Below are 14661 nucleotides of genomic sequence, written 5' to 3'. Positions count from 1 at the left end.
GTATTTATAACACATACAGTACATGTCCAACAAACCCGGTGCTTCCTAAATATTTATCCTCAGACAGTTATTTGCATTCGCTACAGTTTCTCAGCCACAGAGAAAAGCCATAAAAGGCTTTGTTGACTTTTAAAATGCCTACAGAATTTCACTACTGTGTACACACTAAGACTGGGTTTTGAGCAGCTTGTGTGTGTGTGTGTGTGTGTGTGAGAGAGAGAGAGAGAGAGAGAGAGAGAGAGAGAGAGAGAGAGAGAGAGAGAGGAGAGAGAAAGAGAGAGAGGGAGAGAGAGAGAGAGAGAGAGAGAGAGAGAGAGAGACAGACAGACAGACAGACAGATAGACAGACGGACAGACGGACAGACAGATAGAGACAGACAGAGACAGACAGAGAGGCCATGAAAAAAAAAAACCCAAAAAAACCCAAAACTCCAAAGTGCAGAGAATATCCAGTCCTCTGCATTTGGTCATGCCCTCCAGATGCCACTTGCCTCTCAAGGCACCAGGTTTCTCAGACCTGCACCCCCACAAGCACTGGCTTTATACACACCCGCCTCCCTTTTACATCCCACCACGTCAGAGAGCACACCACCACACCACCGACCGCTTACCGCGGTCTCCACAGGCTTCCTTTGACTTTGACGCTGGGATTTACTTTTTTTGTGAATCCACTTGCTATGCAGTGTCAGAGTCCCTGCTGGAAGTGCAGCAGTGAGCGCAGAGCTTCCACACAGGGCGAACCAGGATGGCCTGAAAGCTGAGCACTTGATGGACAGAGGCGCTTGATGAGAGCACAGGGGATGGCGTGCAAGGTGCTCCCTCATAGCTCCTCTGATCAGTTGGAATCTAACCAGCGGTGGAGCTCACATGTGGAGGGCTGATTGATTAACTTCCCTTCACGCCCTCTTTAAGAAAGGGAGGCAATAGGGAAGGGTACTGATCTCATAGGGATGCTGAGAAGGATTAAATAGAATAACACACTAAACCCACTTAGAATACATGGTAAGAACGCAGGAACCCTTACAGTAATCTCTTTCCTTTGCGTTTTGCCAAACGCGCCTCTCTTTGAGCCAGCTGCACTCAGATAGTAAGAGATAATTAAATTTTAGGCTGGAGGGGTGGCTTTGGAATGCACCTGCTCCGGAGAAATTCCAGGGCTTTGCTTGGAATCATCACAAATGGCTGGCTGGGGGTTCTTTGGCTCTAATGTAGAAATTGTGCAGAAGCAAGGGCAAGTTCTCTGTGCATTCGTGGCTGTGGCTTCCAGAAGTTCTGAGGCCGGGCTTCTAATGCAACAAGGGCTCTTAGCTCGGTGATGGCGCCAAGCTTGCCAAGCCAGAGGCTTATTGCCTAGGGCTTAGAGCACCTATGTGCAGCAGCCAGAGACACAGCAGGAGAGAGGACTCTTGGTGGCTCTGTTATTTGCACTCTTCTAGAGCTCACAGCGTTTGCAGCTTAGCCTCCTGTCTTTGGCTTTTCACAGCCTCTCATCTTTACTTGCTGGTGTCAGTTTCTAGGCTGACTCTCACCCTCTTACACCTCCGTCTCTAGTTACTTTCTTGAGCCTTTCGGCCATTTTGCCTTCTAGTGATGTAGCTCAGAACTCTGGGTATTAGAGTCCCTAACTCTTGGATGGCTCTGGATGGTACAGCTCTGAGTCCTTAAGTACCAAGTCCTTTAGTTTTTTACTGACTTTTGGGGATTCTGAGCCACCTCTTGGTGTTACAGCTCTGAGCATCAGGACCCTCAGCTCCTGGTGTCCCCCTGGAAGCTACCTCTTTACTGCTACTGCTGGTTGGAAGCCCTAGGTTTTGTTTTGTTTTGGTCGTTGTTTTTGTTTTTTTTGTGTGTGTGTGTTTTGTTTTTCAAGACAGGGTTTCTCTGTATTATCTTGACTTTCCTGGACTTGCTATGTAGACCAAGCTGGCCTCGAACTCACAGCGATCGGCCTGCCCTAGGTTTTTTCCTGCATTTCATGTAACCAGGCCAGCCTGTTCTACCCATGATAAAGACAAAAGTATACAAAAGGCCACTAGGGGGAAGACTTTATTAGGCCCTAACACTGAAGCAAATGAAAGAGAAGCTCCAAGGCTAGGTGGTTAAAGTACAGGGAACACCCCACAGGTATGCCATGAAACTGTATAATTTGTACCAATCACAGCACGGCTTCCAGTTTCACTAAGATGACTCACATACAGACCAGACAACAAGCTTTGAATAAGAACCAATTACAAGGCACGTATAGATAGATAAAAGCTTGTATTGCTCGGTCATGAACTATCCGATGGGTCACTGTGGGCGGTGCTCTTTCTCTTGACCTGATTTGATGACTGTTTCCACAAGGTCCAGAGCAGCCAAGGCTGGGTCTCAAGGGCAGTATTGGGCAAGGCCATCCGGAGGCTCCTTGGGCTTGTCAGAGTGGTATGGCAATGCTGTTACAGGCAGGAGAATCTGTGACTAGAATAAATGTCTCTTAAAGTGGACGCTATTGCCAGCTACTGAGGGCACTGAGTGCCTGCAACAGGGGTAATTTCCTCAAAACATTCAGGAAGAGTTTAAAGCATGGGTCACCATGACAACAGTCCAGTGCTCACCCAAAAGTGGGACTGCTTGGTGTGCGGTTTCCTGCTTAAGGTGGTTATAGGTGCAAAGGAAGGTCTAGAAACTGTCAGAGTCACATCAGGCATCCAGAAGCCTGATTGGAAAGAAAAGTAGCCATGAAAGGGTGCTTACAATAAAGACTTGCCATTGTATGTGTGCACATTCATGGGTGCATATGTCCATGTCTGATGAATGTGTGGAGGTGCATGTAGAAGCCAGAGAGCAACCCTGACTGTCATTCTTTAGGAGTCATCTGTGACTCACTTTTAATGAGTGAAATAGTGTCTCTCACTGGCCTGGAACTCATTGAATTGAATAAGGTCAGTGCAACTCTAAGGATCCAGCTGTGTCCACCTTCTTGTGCTGGGATTACAAGTACACGCAATATACCGTCACATGGCGCGGTTGAGCGGAAGACACCCAGAGGCCCGCTCTCTACCACAGGAGCCGCTATGATGTGCATGCAAGTATGTATTAGAGAGATGGGAAAGACAGAGGATCTGAACCGTTGGAGCACTATGAAGAGACGTGGAACTGGAGACACAAGGGTGAGGAGAAACAGCTTGATGGAAGTAGCCTTGACTGCCACCCGAGGCCACGGTGAAACCCCAGTCCACGCTGCCACTGAGGGCGCATGGCTGAGTCCGTGGCCATAGGGCAAGCAGGGGTCCACATCTATGTCGGTGGCCCATATTACCACCAAAGGCCATGTAGACGTCCCAGGTCTAGGCTGCCACCTGGGACAGGGCTTCCATAGTTGGCTCTGTTCCTCACTGGCTACAGCCCCTGGGAGAGAGCAGGATCTAGAAGATGACCCTGGTGGCAGGGACATGGGGAGAGCTGGCCCCAAGGGCGTGAGAGTGGGAGAGCTGGCCCTGCCCCTCACCTGCCATGGCACTGGGTGAACTATGCTAGGCAGCGCTTAGAGAGCTTACCCTGGTAGTGTGGGTGCAAAAGAGCTGGCAGGCTGACCAACTCAGCTACCACCCAAGGCCTAGATCCAGGGCTTTGAGTTGGGCCACCCCAACATCTACCCCATCTATGAACTGTTGGAGGGAATTGAAGGGACAGGTCTCGCCCATCCAAAGCTGGAGGATTTCCATGAAACAAGCCAAAAACAGGATATCTAAGAGGAGTCCTGGTGAAGATCCAGTATTGATAGAGTACCAGAAGTCAGAGGCCTCAAAGCAGACCAATGATTCACTGCAATGAACATTTACAAGTGAAGATGTATGGACAGAAGGGTATTCTGTGTGACACACTGTGGCACACTACAGTGTCCATGGTGAGATTTTGTTTGTTTTGATTTTGGTTTGCTTTTTATATTTTGTTTTCTTTGAGGGGTAGGTTGCAAAGGCAGAGAGAAGATACAAAGGGATGGTGATGATTGGGATTGAAGTACATGATGTAAAATTTACAAAGAATCAAGAAAAATTAAACACACAACAACAACAACAACAACAACAACAACAACAACAACAACAGAACACAAGTGAAAAGCCAGATCTCATTATAGGTGGTTGTAAGCCACCATGTGGTTGCTGGGAATTAAACTCAGGACCTTTGGAAGAACAGACAGTGCTCTTAACCTCTGAGTCATCTCTCCAGTCCCGTCCAGTGCTTTTTAAAACACGGATCTGGGAGGTCAAACTCTGCTCCTCAGGTTTAGAAGTCTAGCATTTTATTGGCTGAGCCCCAGCCCAAGGTCATCCTCCTTTAATACTTATGTGTATGAGTGTTTTGTCTGTGTGTATATCTCTGAATCATGTACATGCCTGGTGACTACAAAAGAAAGCATCAGATACCCTGCAACTTGAATTGCAGATGATTGTGAGTTATCATGTAGGTGCTGGGAATTGAACCCAGGTCCTTGGAAAGACCGGGCAGTGCTCTTAGCCACTCAGCTATCTCTCCAGTTCCATTAACACTCTTAACAGTAACAGTGTTAGCTGCTAGTCAAATATTCTCAGGAGTACCCAGGTCATTCTCTCTTATCTCTGAATCATACGATCTGTGATAAAGCTGAGATGGGATCTGGGCCTCTCAACTGCTAACGTCATGTGATTTTCTGGCCAGTGAGTTTGGACTGTTTTTTTTTTTTTTTTTTTTTTTACATACTAATCTACTCGATTCTGTGCAAATCAAGTTAGTTTTCTTGGGTTCAGTTTTCATTTCTTCTGAAAAAGTCTATCTGTGTAAGGACACAGCGTACAACCAACACTGCTAACTCCTGGCCTGAGTTCACACGAAAACAAGACTAAACGCTGAATCAAAGCTCTCTGCAGCCCAGAGGTAGGACTCAAATCTGAAATTAAATCTATTTTGCTCACCAGCTTAATGACATTGTTACTTGTTTTTTAATTAAGTCGCCCTAAATTGCTATACTGAATGAATTTTAAGAGCTCGTAGAAGTGCTGTGGCCTGATGTACTTTAACGAGAAAAATAAAATTGAATTGGTTCTTGTTTCACAGGCTTAGGTAAGGGTCTTTCTAAAAACAGCTTAAAAGGGTTTTACCAACTAATAAAGTCTAGACATTCCAGAATGTTCACTATGTCCTCCAAGATCTGGGAGCTAAATTCTTATTCTCTCAAAGCAAACCGGTGAATGTCCTTATTTATCAAAGAAGATTCATGACCCTGGTAGCCAAGGGAGCCATGAAAGGACCAGGAAACAAAGTTTTCACCCAAACAGATGGCAGCAATTTTTAAAGCCATGGAAGAGATGAATTTCCTCATTTTATTCCTTTCAATTTTCCAGAATCGAATCACTACTCGTGGGAAGGCAAGTCTCATCCCCTAGTCTCAGCCTTAAGGAAAGTTCATCGTAGACAACTCTTTACTGAAAGGGCCGAACTAGAGTCAGTATGTCACCATTACATTACATCACCTCTTCCTAGGGAGACTGCCTAGCTGAAACAGTAATGTCATTTCCCAGCAGAGCAATTCGTTTGCACAACAATATGCCACTGCTGTTCCTTAGCAACCACTGGTGCTCTTCAAAGGCTTTGTGCTTGAAGAGCTGGGGACCGTCTTCTGCCCCTTGTATCTAACAAGTAGCCAGAGGTCCTGATGGGACTGATTGTTCTACCGGCATCTTGGAAGCACTCATCGAGCCATGGAGTTTAAGAAGTCAGCCACTGTTCTGATCTCAAAGCAACCAAGTAACTGTATCAACCATCACTCATGGCGTGCAGGCCAACTGGAGACATATAAGACAGACTCTGATCTACTCTGGTTGGCATTTACTATGGCATTCAATTCTCCCTGCCCTTCTCTCATCTCCTTTTTTCCCACTCTGCCTCTGAAAGGGACCAATGAAATATGAGGCAATTAGGATGCTGAGATGCTGTGGAATGTTTAAGCAAAGAAACTTCTATTACTTAAAGTGACAGGATACCATATATTTGACAGCCTGTGATGAAAAATTTTAGTACCTGTAAAAAATGGTATTAGTATCTAAACACAATAGGAAGGAAAATATATTTCTCAATGCTTCATTAGGTTAGGTAATCAGCCATATGTGTGCACATGTATGAACCTGTATATGTACATGTAGAAGCCAGAGGTCAACTTTGAGTCTCTTCTTCTATAGCTTTCCATTGTATATTTTTCAGACAGGGCCTCTCACTGAATCTGGAGATTGACAGTTTGGTTACTCTGGAGGATAAATGGGTCTCCAGGATCTAACTGCTGGTGCTTGCTCATTGCTGTGGCTAAAGGCATTCATCTCCACACAAGGCTTTTTGTATGTGTTCTGGGGATCCAAACTCAGGTTGTCACACCTGCCTAGCTAGCATTTTACCCACCGAGCCATCTCCCCAGCCCCTAGGTCATAACAGAGGTTATAAAAAGGAATGTGGTCTTAAGGCTATGACTCCAAAAGCAAAATCAAAGAAGCAGAACTGTGTCAAACTACAGAGCTTCTCACAGCAAGGAGACAACTGACAAAACGAAACTGCAACCTGCAGAATGTAGAAACGATGAGGTACCTGAGAGGAAGGCAACATGCAAACTACATGAGGAACCATGCAACTCAATAGCAAAAAAGATGACATGGAAAAATCTCAAAGATCCAAGTGTGATGGCTCCTATTATAATCCTAGCACTCAAGAGCTAGAGGCAGGAGGATTAGGAATTCAAGTTCAGCATGATTCCATGAGGCTTTCTCCAAAATGATACAAAGTACAGGGGAGAACTTTAATTGCCCCTTCTTCTCCAGGTTTGGGGAAGATGCTCTAGTGAGGCGTCTCTGTACACTGGGTGGGCTATTAGCAAAAAAAGGTAGCTAGGATATGAGGGAAAGGTGAGGCTTGGATGCTGCCAGTAGGAAAGCAAAGTAATAGAGCCATTATGGGAGATAGTATTGAATGTCTCAAAAAATAAAAAGAGTATTAGTATATGACCCAGGATCTCATTACTGGGATACCTGAACTCTGCGAAGAGTTCACTGCAGCCCTCTTCACAATAACCAAGATACAGAAACAGTCTATGTCCATCAATAGATGGGTAGATAAAAGACAATGTGGCATATACTCACCTTAGGGTGTTATCTAGTCTTTACAACACAGGACATCCTGCTTTGTGGCAACACAGGAGAATCTGATGCCATATCAACTGAAATAAGGCACATACAGAAAGATAACTACTGTTCTCCTAGTTGGTAAACACTATATACTTTGCGGACTTTAAGGAAGATGAACTCAGAAACAGAATAGAATAGTGGTTGCCAGGGGTTGCCATGGAGAAAATGGAGAACTTGGATAAAGCAATTCCATTAGAAGATAAATACATTCTGAAATAAATGTTCAGCGTGGTAACTACTGTTAATGCTTTAGATATTTTACTCATTGTTGTGACAAAGTACCTAACTGGAGCAGTTTAAAGGAAGGATTAATTCTGGCTCGCAGTTTGAGGGGACACAGTCCATGGTGACAGGGAAGGCGCAGGGGTGGGAGCCTGAGGTGGTTGGTTACATTGTGTCTACAGTCAGAAAGAAGAAAGAAAGAAATGTCTGTGCTCAGCTTACATCCCCCTACGCCTTTCAGTCTAGATTCACCCACATTTAGGATGGGTGTTCCCTCTTCAGTTTGAAATGTTTCTAGAAATGCCTTCACAGACACACCCAGAGAAGCCTCCTAGGTCATTTCAAGTTCAAGTCAAGTTAACAATTAAGATTAACTATTACAACTGGTAACAATATATCATAGACTTAAAATTTACTTTGGCAATCCTTAAGTATTCTAAATATACTTATATACAATATGGTAAGTAGATGATGTGACAGATATGTTAATTGACTTGATGAACATTATATCCATGTATCAAAACACATTGTTTATATAGTAAGTACATTCAACTTTTACTTGCTGGTTATAGTTTAGGCGAAGCTTATGGGAATAAACAAATGTAAATAGTTTCTTTGAAGACCTGGAAGGTTTTGTGTGTTTAGTAAAGCTCCAAATCCAAGCTCCTAAATGTAGTGGAAATTTTGGTGTCCTTAAAAACTCAAGTTATGCTGGGCATGGTGGCACACGCCTTTAATGCCAGCACTCAGGAGGCAGAAGCAGTCAAATTGCTGTGAGTTCGAGGCCAACCTGGTCTACAAAGCGAGTCCAGAACATCCAAGCTGGGTATGGTAGCACATGCCTTTAATTCCAGCACTCAGGGAAGCAGGGGCAGGCAGGTAGATCTCTGTGAGTTCAAGGCCAGCCTGGTCCTGTTAAGACTTTACATAGCCACAGTACAGTTAGGGAGACCCATAAATTAACATCAAGATGATGTTATTAAGTAAATTACAAATTTTATTCAAACTCCTCCATGTTTTCCACTAGTGTTCCCTTTTCTATTCCTGGGTCCAGTTCAAGATAGCTTGTTACATTTAGTCCTCAGGTCTTTGGGTCTTCTTCAACCACACAAGTTTCTCAGGCTTCTTTCATGACCTTGGTACTTTGGAAAAGTGCATCAGATATCTTACTTTATGGTTGTGGTGCTTTGCAACAACACACTAGCGGTGAGGGACCATTCTTGTCAGGCCCTATCAGGGTGCACATTCTAATTGCATCACTGACAACTGATGGTGCTCACCTTGGTCACATGGTTGAGGTCATGTCTTCAAACCCTAACCCTACAAAAGTGGGTGGGGATTCAGTTTTACTTACTGATGGGAGACATACCATACTTCCCAGCATATGTTATGACCATTATAATAAAACTCTTTTGGGAGAGAAAGCTTGAGTCTCCAGAGACACACCATTTCTCAGAGGTTTGTCCTATTTTAGTATTCCTCCCAGGGGATTTTCCGTTCCCCTATCTGTTCTTTACCTATCACATCTATACTTAAGAGATGCAACTCTGGGGATGGAGAAATGGCTCAGTGGTTAATAACACTGGCTGCGATCCCAGGACCCAGGTTTGATTCCCAGCGCCCACACCGTGTCTCACATCTGTCTATGATTCCAATTCCAGGAGGCCTGACACATTTCTTCTGGCCTCTGTGTGCATGAAGCATATATACACAAAACACCCATATACATAAAAAATAAATCAATTTTGAAAAAGAAGCGCAATTCTTTTAAAAACAAAACGAAACTGTCTCTCCTCCCCTCTTCACTCTTTCAGTGGTATGGTCTCATGGTTATTTGTTTTATTCTCTTGTGTTATTATCCACTATATGAACTTTGTTGCTAAATTTGCAGCAATGTTCATAGCTGGGGACTCTTTCAGAAGAGCTTCTGTGCCCTTTTGAGGTCTCTGTTGGCGATTTCTCTCCCCTCCCTCCCTATTTTTCTTCTTCCTCTGAACATTTTCTCACTTCTGGTACTACACAGCACTCTTGACTCAGCTTGCATTTTCCTTGCTGTAAAGCCAGCAACTTCTACAGGCACTCTAATTGTTTTGTTAGAAAATGATATTTTAAAAAAAGTTTGGGCACTATACGTGATCATCGTTCTCAGGAAACACAACTGGGAAATACATATGACATTAACTTGTGAAAATAAATCTTACTTCTATCAGTATATGCACTGAAATATGAAGCGCTCGGCAATATCTCCAACTTTAAGCCAGTAGAACCACCAGATTCTTTTTTTTTTTTACTTTTATCTGCATTTATTTTATGCTGAATTTATTCCCCTGTCATCAGTTTTTGTTTCTTCTGGGGATATCTTTTTCTTCTGTGCCACCTCCTGCTCTGGCTTTGGAACAGTCTGCTCCTTTTCAGTGAGGATCATCTCGATGTAGTGAGGGAGCTCATGTGCAGGTTAATCTGGCCATGGGCTCTGCAAATTCATCGGCACATCATAGGCACCTTGCTCACCTGGATATGTTCAATGACCAGGGAATCTATATGTAAACCCTTAAGCTCAGCACTACTCTGCATTTTTCAGCATGTGCAGCAAAAACTTAGCACCCTTTTTTGGCCACCAACCCTGAGTCCAGCCCCACTGTCTGGCCTGGGCTCACCTCCTGACTCCAACATTATACTGCTGGAATGACACACTGCTTCTTTAAAGTGACATCTTTCAGATACTTGATGGCTTTTCGGATATGCACACCCTTGATGGCCTGGGAAGTTTCCAGGGTGTTCTTAAAGTGAACACAAAGATTTGAACCTCTTGATTTGCGTGATTTTGGAGGGTTTTCTGGGTCAAGTGAGTAGCAAACCATCTTCGCAGGTCACCTCTGGCCACTGACAGGAAGCGCCAGATTCATTTTTAAGCCAGAGCTTCTCAACCTGTGGGTTGCACCCCTTGGGGCTGCTGAACGTACTTTTCACAGGGGTCACATATCAGATACTTACATTATGATCCCATAACAGTAGCAAAACTATAGTTGTATCATAGCAATGAAATAATTTTCTGTTTGGGAGTCATCATGACAGGAGGAACTGTATTAAGGGTTGCAACATTAGGAAGGTTGAGAATTACTGGTTTAAACATTCAGGAGAGAGAGAGAGAGAGAGAGAGAGAGAGAGAGAGAGAGAGAGAGAGAGAGAGAGAGAGAGAGACAGAGACAGAGACAGAGAGAGAGACAGAGAGAGAGAGAGAGGTGTGTTTAAATAGAGAAATCTTTTAGTTGACGATTTCTTGAATACATTAAATGTCTTCACTTGTTCTCAAAGCAAGTGAAGCTCAGGGCAGAACAGAAAAATACTGAAATGATTACTAACTGGGTTTGCTTGAATAAAATGTTCTCATCAGGAGCCAATTGGTCGTGCTGGCTTTGTTTTAAAGATGTGCAAGGGGAGGCTCTGAAGGTTCCCACAAGGTGCCAGTCCCAGAGCCGCCTTCTCCAGTATAGAGGGCTCCTGAGTTGGAGCATCAGAGAAATAGAAGGAAGCACTGAGGGTAGGGGGTGCAATGAGGCCAGGGCATGCAGCCCAGGGTCAGGGAGAGCACAGGCCCTAGGGCAGGGCACAGCCTGGGCTCCTTTCCTCATTCACTGAGGTGAATTTACAGTCTGCCCAGGAGCTTCGGGAGTTACACAGCAAATGCTGCTTCTGCCGCCTTGGGTAGCTGTCTTTCTCTCTTTGTTCCTCTGTTTTCTCACCTGTCAACAGGATTACAGCATCTTTCATGTCACAAAGTGATAATAAAAGGAAAGAAATAGCCAGGTGTGGTGGCACAGGCCTTTAATCCCAGCACTCGGGAGGCAGAGGCAGGTGGATCTCTGTGAGTTCAAGGCCAGCCTGGTCCACAAAGTGAGTCCAGGACAGGCAAGGCTACACAGAGAAACCCTGTCTCGAAAAAACAAAACAAAACAACAACAACAACAAAAACCCAAAAACAAACAAAAACAAAAAACAAACGAACAAATGGAATCTAGGCATATGTTCCTTTTTTAGTTTCCTAGTGATTTAAAGTTAACTAATTGCTGAGGATGACCCAAGTGCCAAACCAACCAGGGAACAAAGAAGTGTGTAAAGGGGCCTTGGTGGCCAGTTTCCTTGGTGCTTGAACTGTTTCCTGTGTTCTACAAAGCTTAGAGAAGACAAAGCCTTTGCTGCACATGGAGTATTCCATTGTCTCCAAGAGAGAGAACGTGCAGTTGCTTTGCTGAACAAGTAGAATTTACAGTAAGAAGGTGGTCTCCCTTCATTATGGAAAGAAGCCATGCTTTGCACACGAAAATGTTAGCACTTAAGCGTCCAGGACATTATTTGGCACTGGATCTTATACCACTTTGGTTTGTTGAGTGTTAGAAATAGGTGGCACGTTAGTCTGAATCTTTTGAAATAGCCTTTTTGAATGTGTCTTCTTCCATGTCATATAGGTTGATGTATTCAATCCACGCTCCCTTTGAGTGTAGATCTCCAGTGTATTCATTTGGAGATGTTTGGAAGTAAAAAATAGGCGAATGTGTATAGTTCATCTTTAATAGCATCATTGAATTCTATCCTCATAAGAGCTGAAAAACAAAGCCACTTAAGAAGCTGATGTCCATGTAATCTTCCTCAAGTGTTCTTTCTATCTATCTATCTATCTATCTATCTATCTATCTATCTATCATCTATCTATTTATTTATTTTGAGACACCACCTCTCACTGGACTTGAAGCTCCCTGATTTGTTAAGATCAGTAAGCGCCAGGAATCCTGTCTCCGCTAACCAGCGCTGGGATTGCAGGCACACGCCGCTGAGCATACCTATTGACATAAGTGCCGAGGTCTGAACCCAGGTCCATGTGCATCCGCAGCAAACACTCACTCGCTGAGCCACTGCCACACCCCCAGCCAGAAAGTGCAGCAACTGTAAAACATCATTGATAAATGCCCTAACTCGCATTAAAAAGGGGGGGAGGTGGAAATTCATATAGTTTAAAATAAAGACTATGACAGGGCTGGGCTGAGACACTGGCGAGCAAGTCTCTTCTTCTGGGATGAAAGGCTGGGGACTTGGGGGCAGGCACAGAGGCATGGTGTCTGCGCCAAGGGAGAGCACCAGGGGCAAGACTATTCCCCGGTGGCAGCCACATCTGTTCTCTGAAGTGAGAGGAAATACTTAACCATGCCTGAGGCAGTGTGCTTCGGAGTTTGCCACTAATTATACCTGTGTTTGAACTGGGGCCAACATGCAACTGCTTGCTTCTCTCTGCGAATCTGACTTTACCTGCATAATAGACTAATGTAATCAAACGGACAGGACACCCCGGAGGGCTCCAGTGTGCTTACGCACGTGATGCCTTGAACTCTGCCTTACTAATGCCGCCCAGAGGCTGGGGCTGACAAAAATGGACAGAGTTCCCTTTCAAATGCAGGGACAGACCTCATGCCATCATTGTGATTTATAACCGCAGCCATGAAAAACTTCAAGCCTAGTTCTGCCGTTTAACAGCCCCAATCTTACCTTTCAGCCAGGATGTGATTCACTGGAGCCTGGCACCCCTCCTGAATCCCTCCTTTGATCTGCTACCTAATAACAGTGGATGAGAGCCACACACAGTGGGGTACCACTGGTCAGCCACCATCACAGCATAAAAGGCCCGGGGCTTGGACAGGGGACAAGCCCCCAAATAAAACACTGGGTGGAACAAGATCTATTTTCTTTTCAAACCTTCTTGGCCATCTCCCTTTCCTCTGCCAAGGGATGCCCAGCTACAATGATGTCCTCTCCCAGCTAGAGTGGTCCTCGCTGGCAGCAGGAGGAAGAGGAGCTGTTGCTCAGGTTGACAGACTACTATACTTGAGGACACAACTCTCTGCCACTCTACTCAGGAGACCATCAGTCTTCTTGCTTTCAGGAGAGCGCACTGCGGATTATTGCAAATGACTGAGCAGTCAGCCACAGAATCACACTGGTGACTCACACATCTAACAGAAAGCCCTCCCCTGGGCCTGTAGGCCAGGATGTGGTGTCAAAGGGAAAGTGATCTTGCTAGCTAGAAACAGCAGGGAGGAAGCACAAGCCCCGGAAATAAATTTTTAATTAAATGAAAGTGTTTGTTGTTTTTTTTTTTTCTCTCTCTCTCTCCCCTCTTCACCCGCTCTGCTCTGCGCCTCTGACTGTCTTCCTATCCCTTTTTCTCCTGTGGTACCAGACACTCTTGGACACCCAGGGTCACATCTGTCACATCACTGCTAAGGCAAAAACAAACCCATAAGGGGTCCTGTCTCCTACTGCTGAGAGCAAGCACCCGCGCCCCCCACCTCCCCCCCCCCCCAGCAATCATTTTGAAATGGAAGTGAATGTGGCACTCCACTCCAATTCCCTGTGCTAGACTTCAATTGAAAACTACCTATTCATTGATCACTTCCCTAGACTTCAATGTAGGCTACCTATCCATCAATTACATCTATTTGCTTCTGAAACTCCATCCTCTGTGCCCTGACGTAGTGATCTCGCTTCCAGTTCAGAAATTAGAAGCCGTGGCTGTAGAGCCTACACACGGAAAAGGTCACTGAGTTCTTAGCAGCAGAAGCAATTCTACTTCTTATAAAAATGAGCCTGCCATTTATTCTGAGGGCAGGTCAAAACTTCTGTTAGCAACTAGATTTGTTCTCTTCCACCAGAGATGACTTTCTCTCTGTCCCCAAATATGAACAACTCCCCCCCCCCCCCCGGCTTATTATCCAACAGTGTCCCCAGGGCCATACCCTTCCATCTGTTGCACTGTACCTTGTAAGTATCATGTGGAGACTTCAGATTTTTCTCTTCATTGTTTTTGCTTTTCCTTGGTCAGCTCCCCAGCCTTCCCTTAGTAACTACTGCCCCATGCCCTTCATGAGGTCACACATTTCACCCCTAACTAAAGCACCTAATCTTGTAACTCCTCCCACTTGAAAGCTGCCCCCAACTCTCCCAGGCCTTCATTTAGTATATAAGGTTCCTCACAATCCACTAGCTCGCTTACCTCTCTAGATCCATCTGGCACCAGCTCACGCCTTAAACTCCAGTCCGCCAGGACTGACCAGTGTTCTGCGAATGCGGTCACAGCCTCCCACTGTCTCATGCATGTGTACACGTGGGCACATGTGAACACTCATTCTTCCGCCCCTCTGCTCTTCTCTGTGCTCTCAATGTTTCATACTAACCTCTAATTTCACATTGAAGTTACATTGTAACT

The 14661-nt window shown here is 44.9% G+C and overlaps 1 protein-coding gene and 1 pseudogene across 7 annotated transcripts in view; both read right to left on the bottom strand.

The window, feature by feature from the left end:
- The window catches only part of TMEM108 (transmembrane protein 108), a 292079-nt gene that overhangs the window by 179785 nt on the left and 97633 nt on the right, over nt 1-14661 (bottom strand). For 2 of the 6 annotated variants that reach the window (XM_084754398.1, XM_084754400.1), the window contains exon 1: nt 7140-7296. The exons of the other annotated variants lie outside the window; for them this stretch is intronic. The gene's annotated coding sequence lies outside the window, so the exon portion shown is untranslated. Of the gene's footprint in view, nt 1-7139; nt 7297-14661 lie in introns of those variants that run through there. 6 annotated transcript variants of the gene reach the window in all.
- On the bottom strand, nt 8047-11185 carry LOC311580520 (large ribosomal subunit protein uL22-like; annotated as a pseudogene). The gene has a single exon. The product of its transcript is annotated as a large ribosomal subunit protein uL22-like (transcript).

Source organism: Acomys minous, assembly GCF_964271855.1.
Source record: "Acomys minous genome assembly, chromosome: 13".
NCBI lineage: Eukaryota > Metazoa > Chordata > Mammalia > Rodentia > Muridae > Acomys > Acomys minous.
This window is presented reverse-complemented; position numbering and strand designations above follow the sequence as displayed.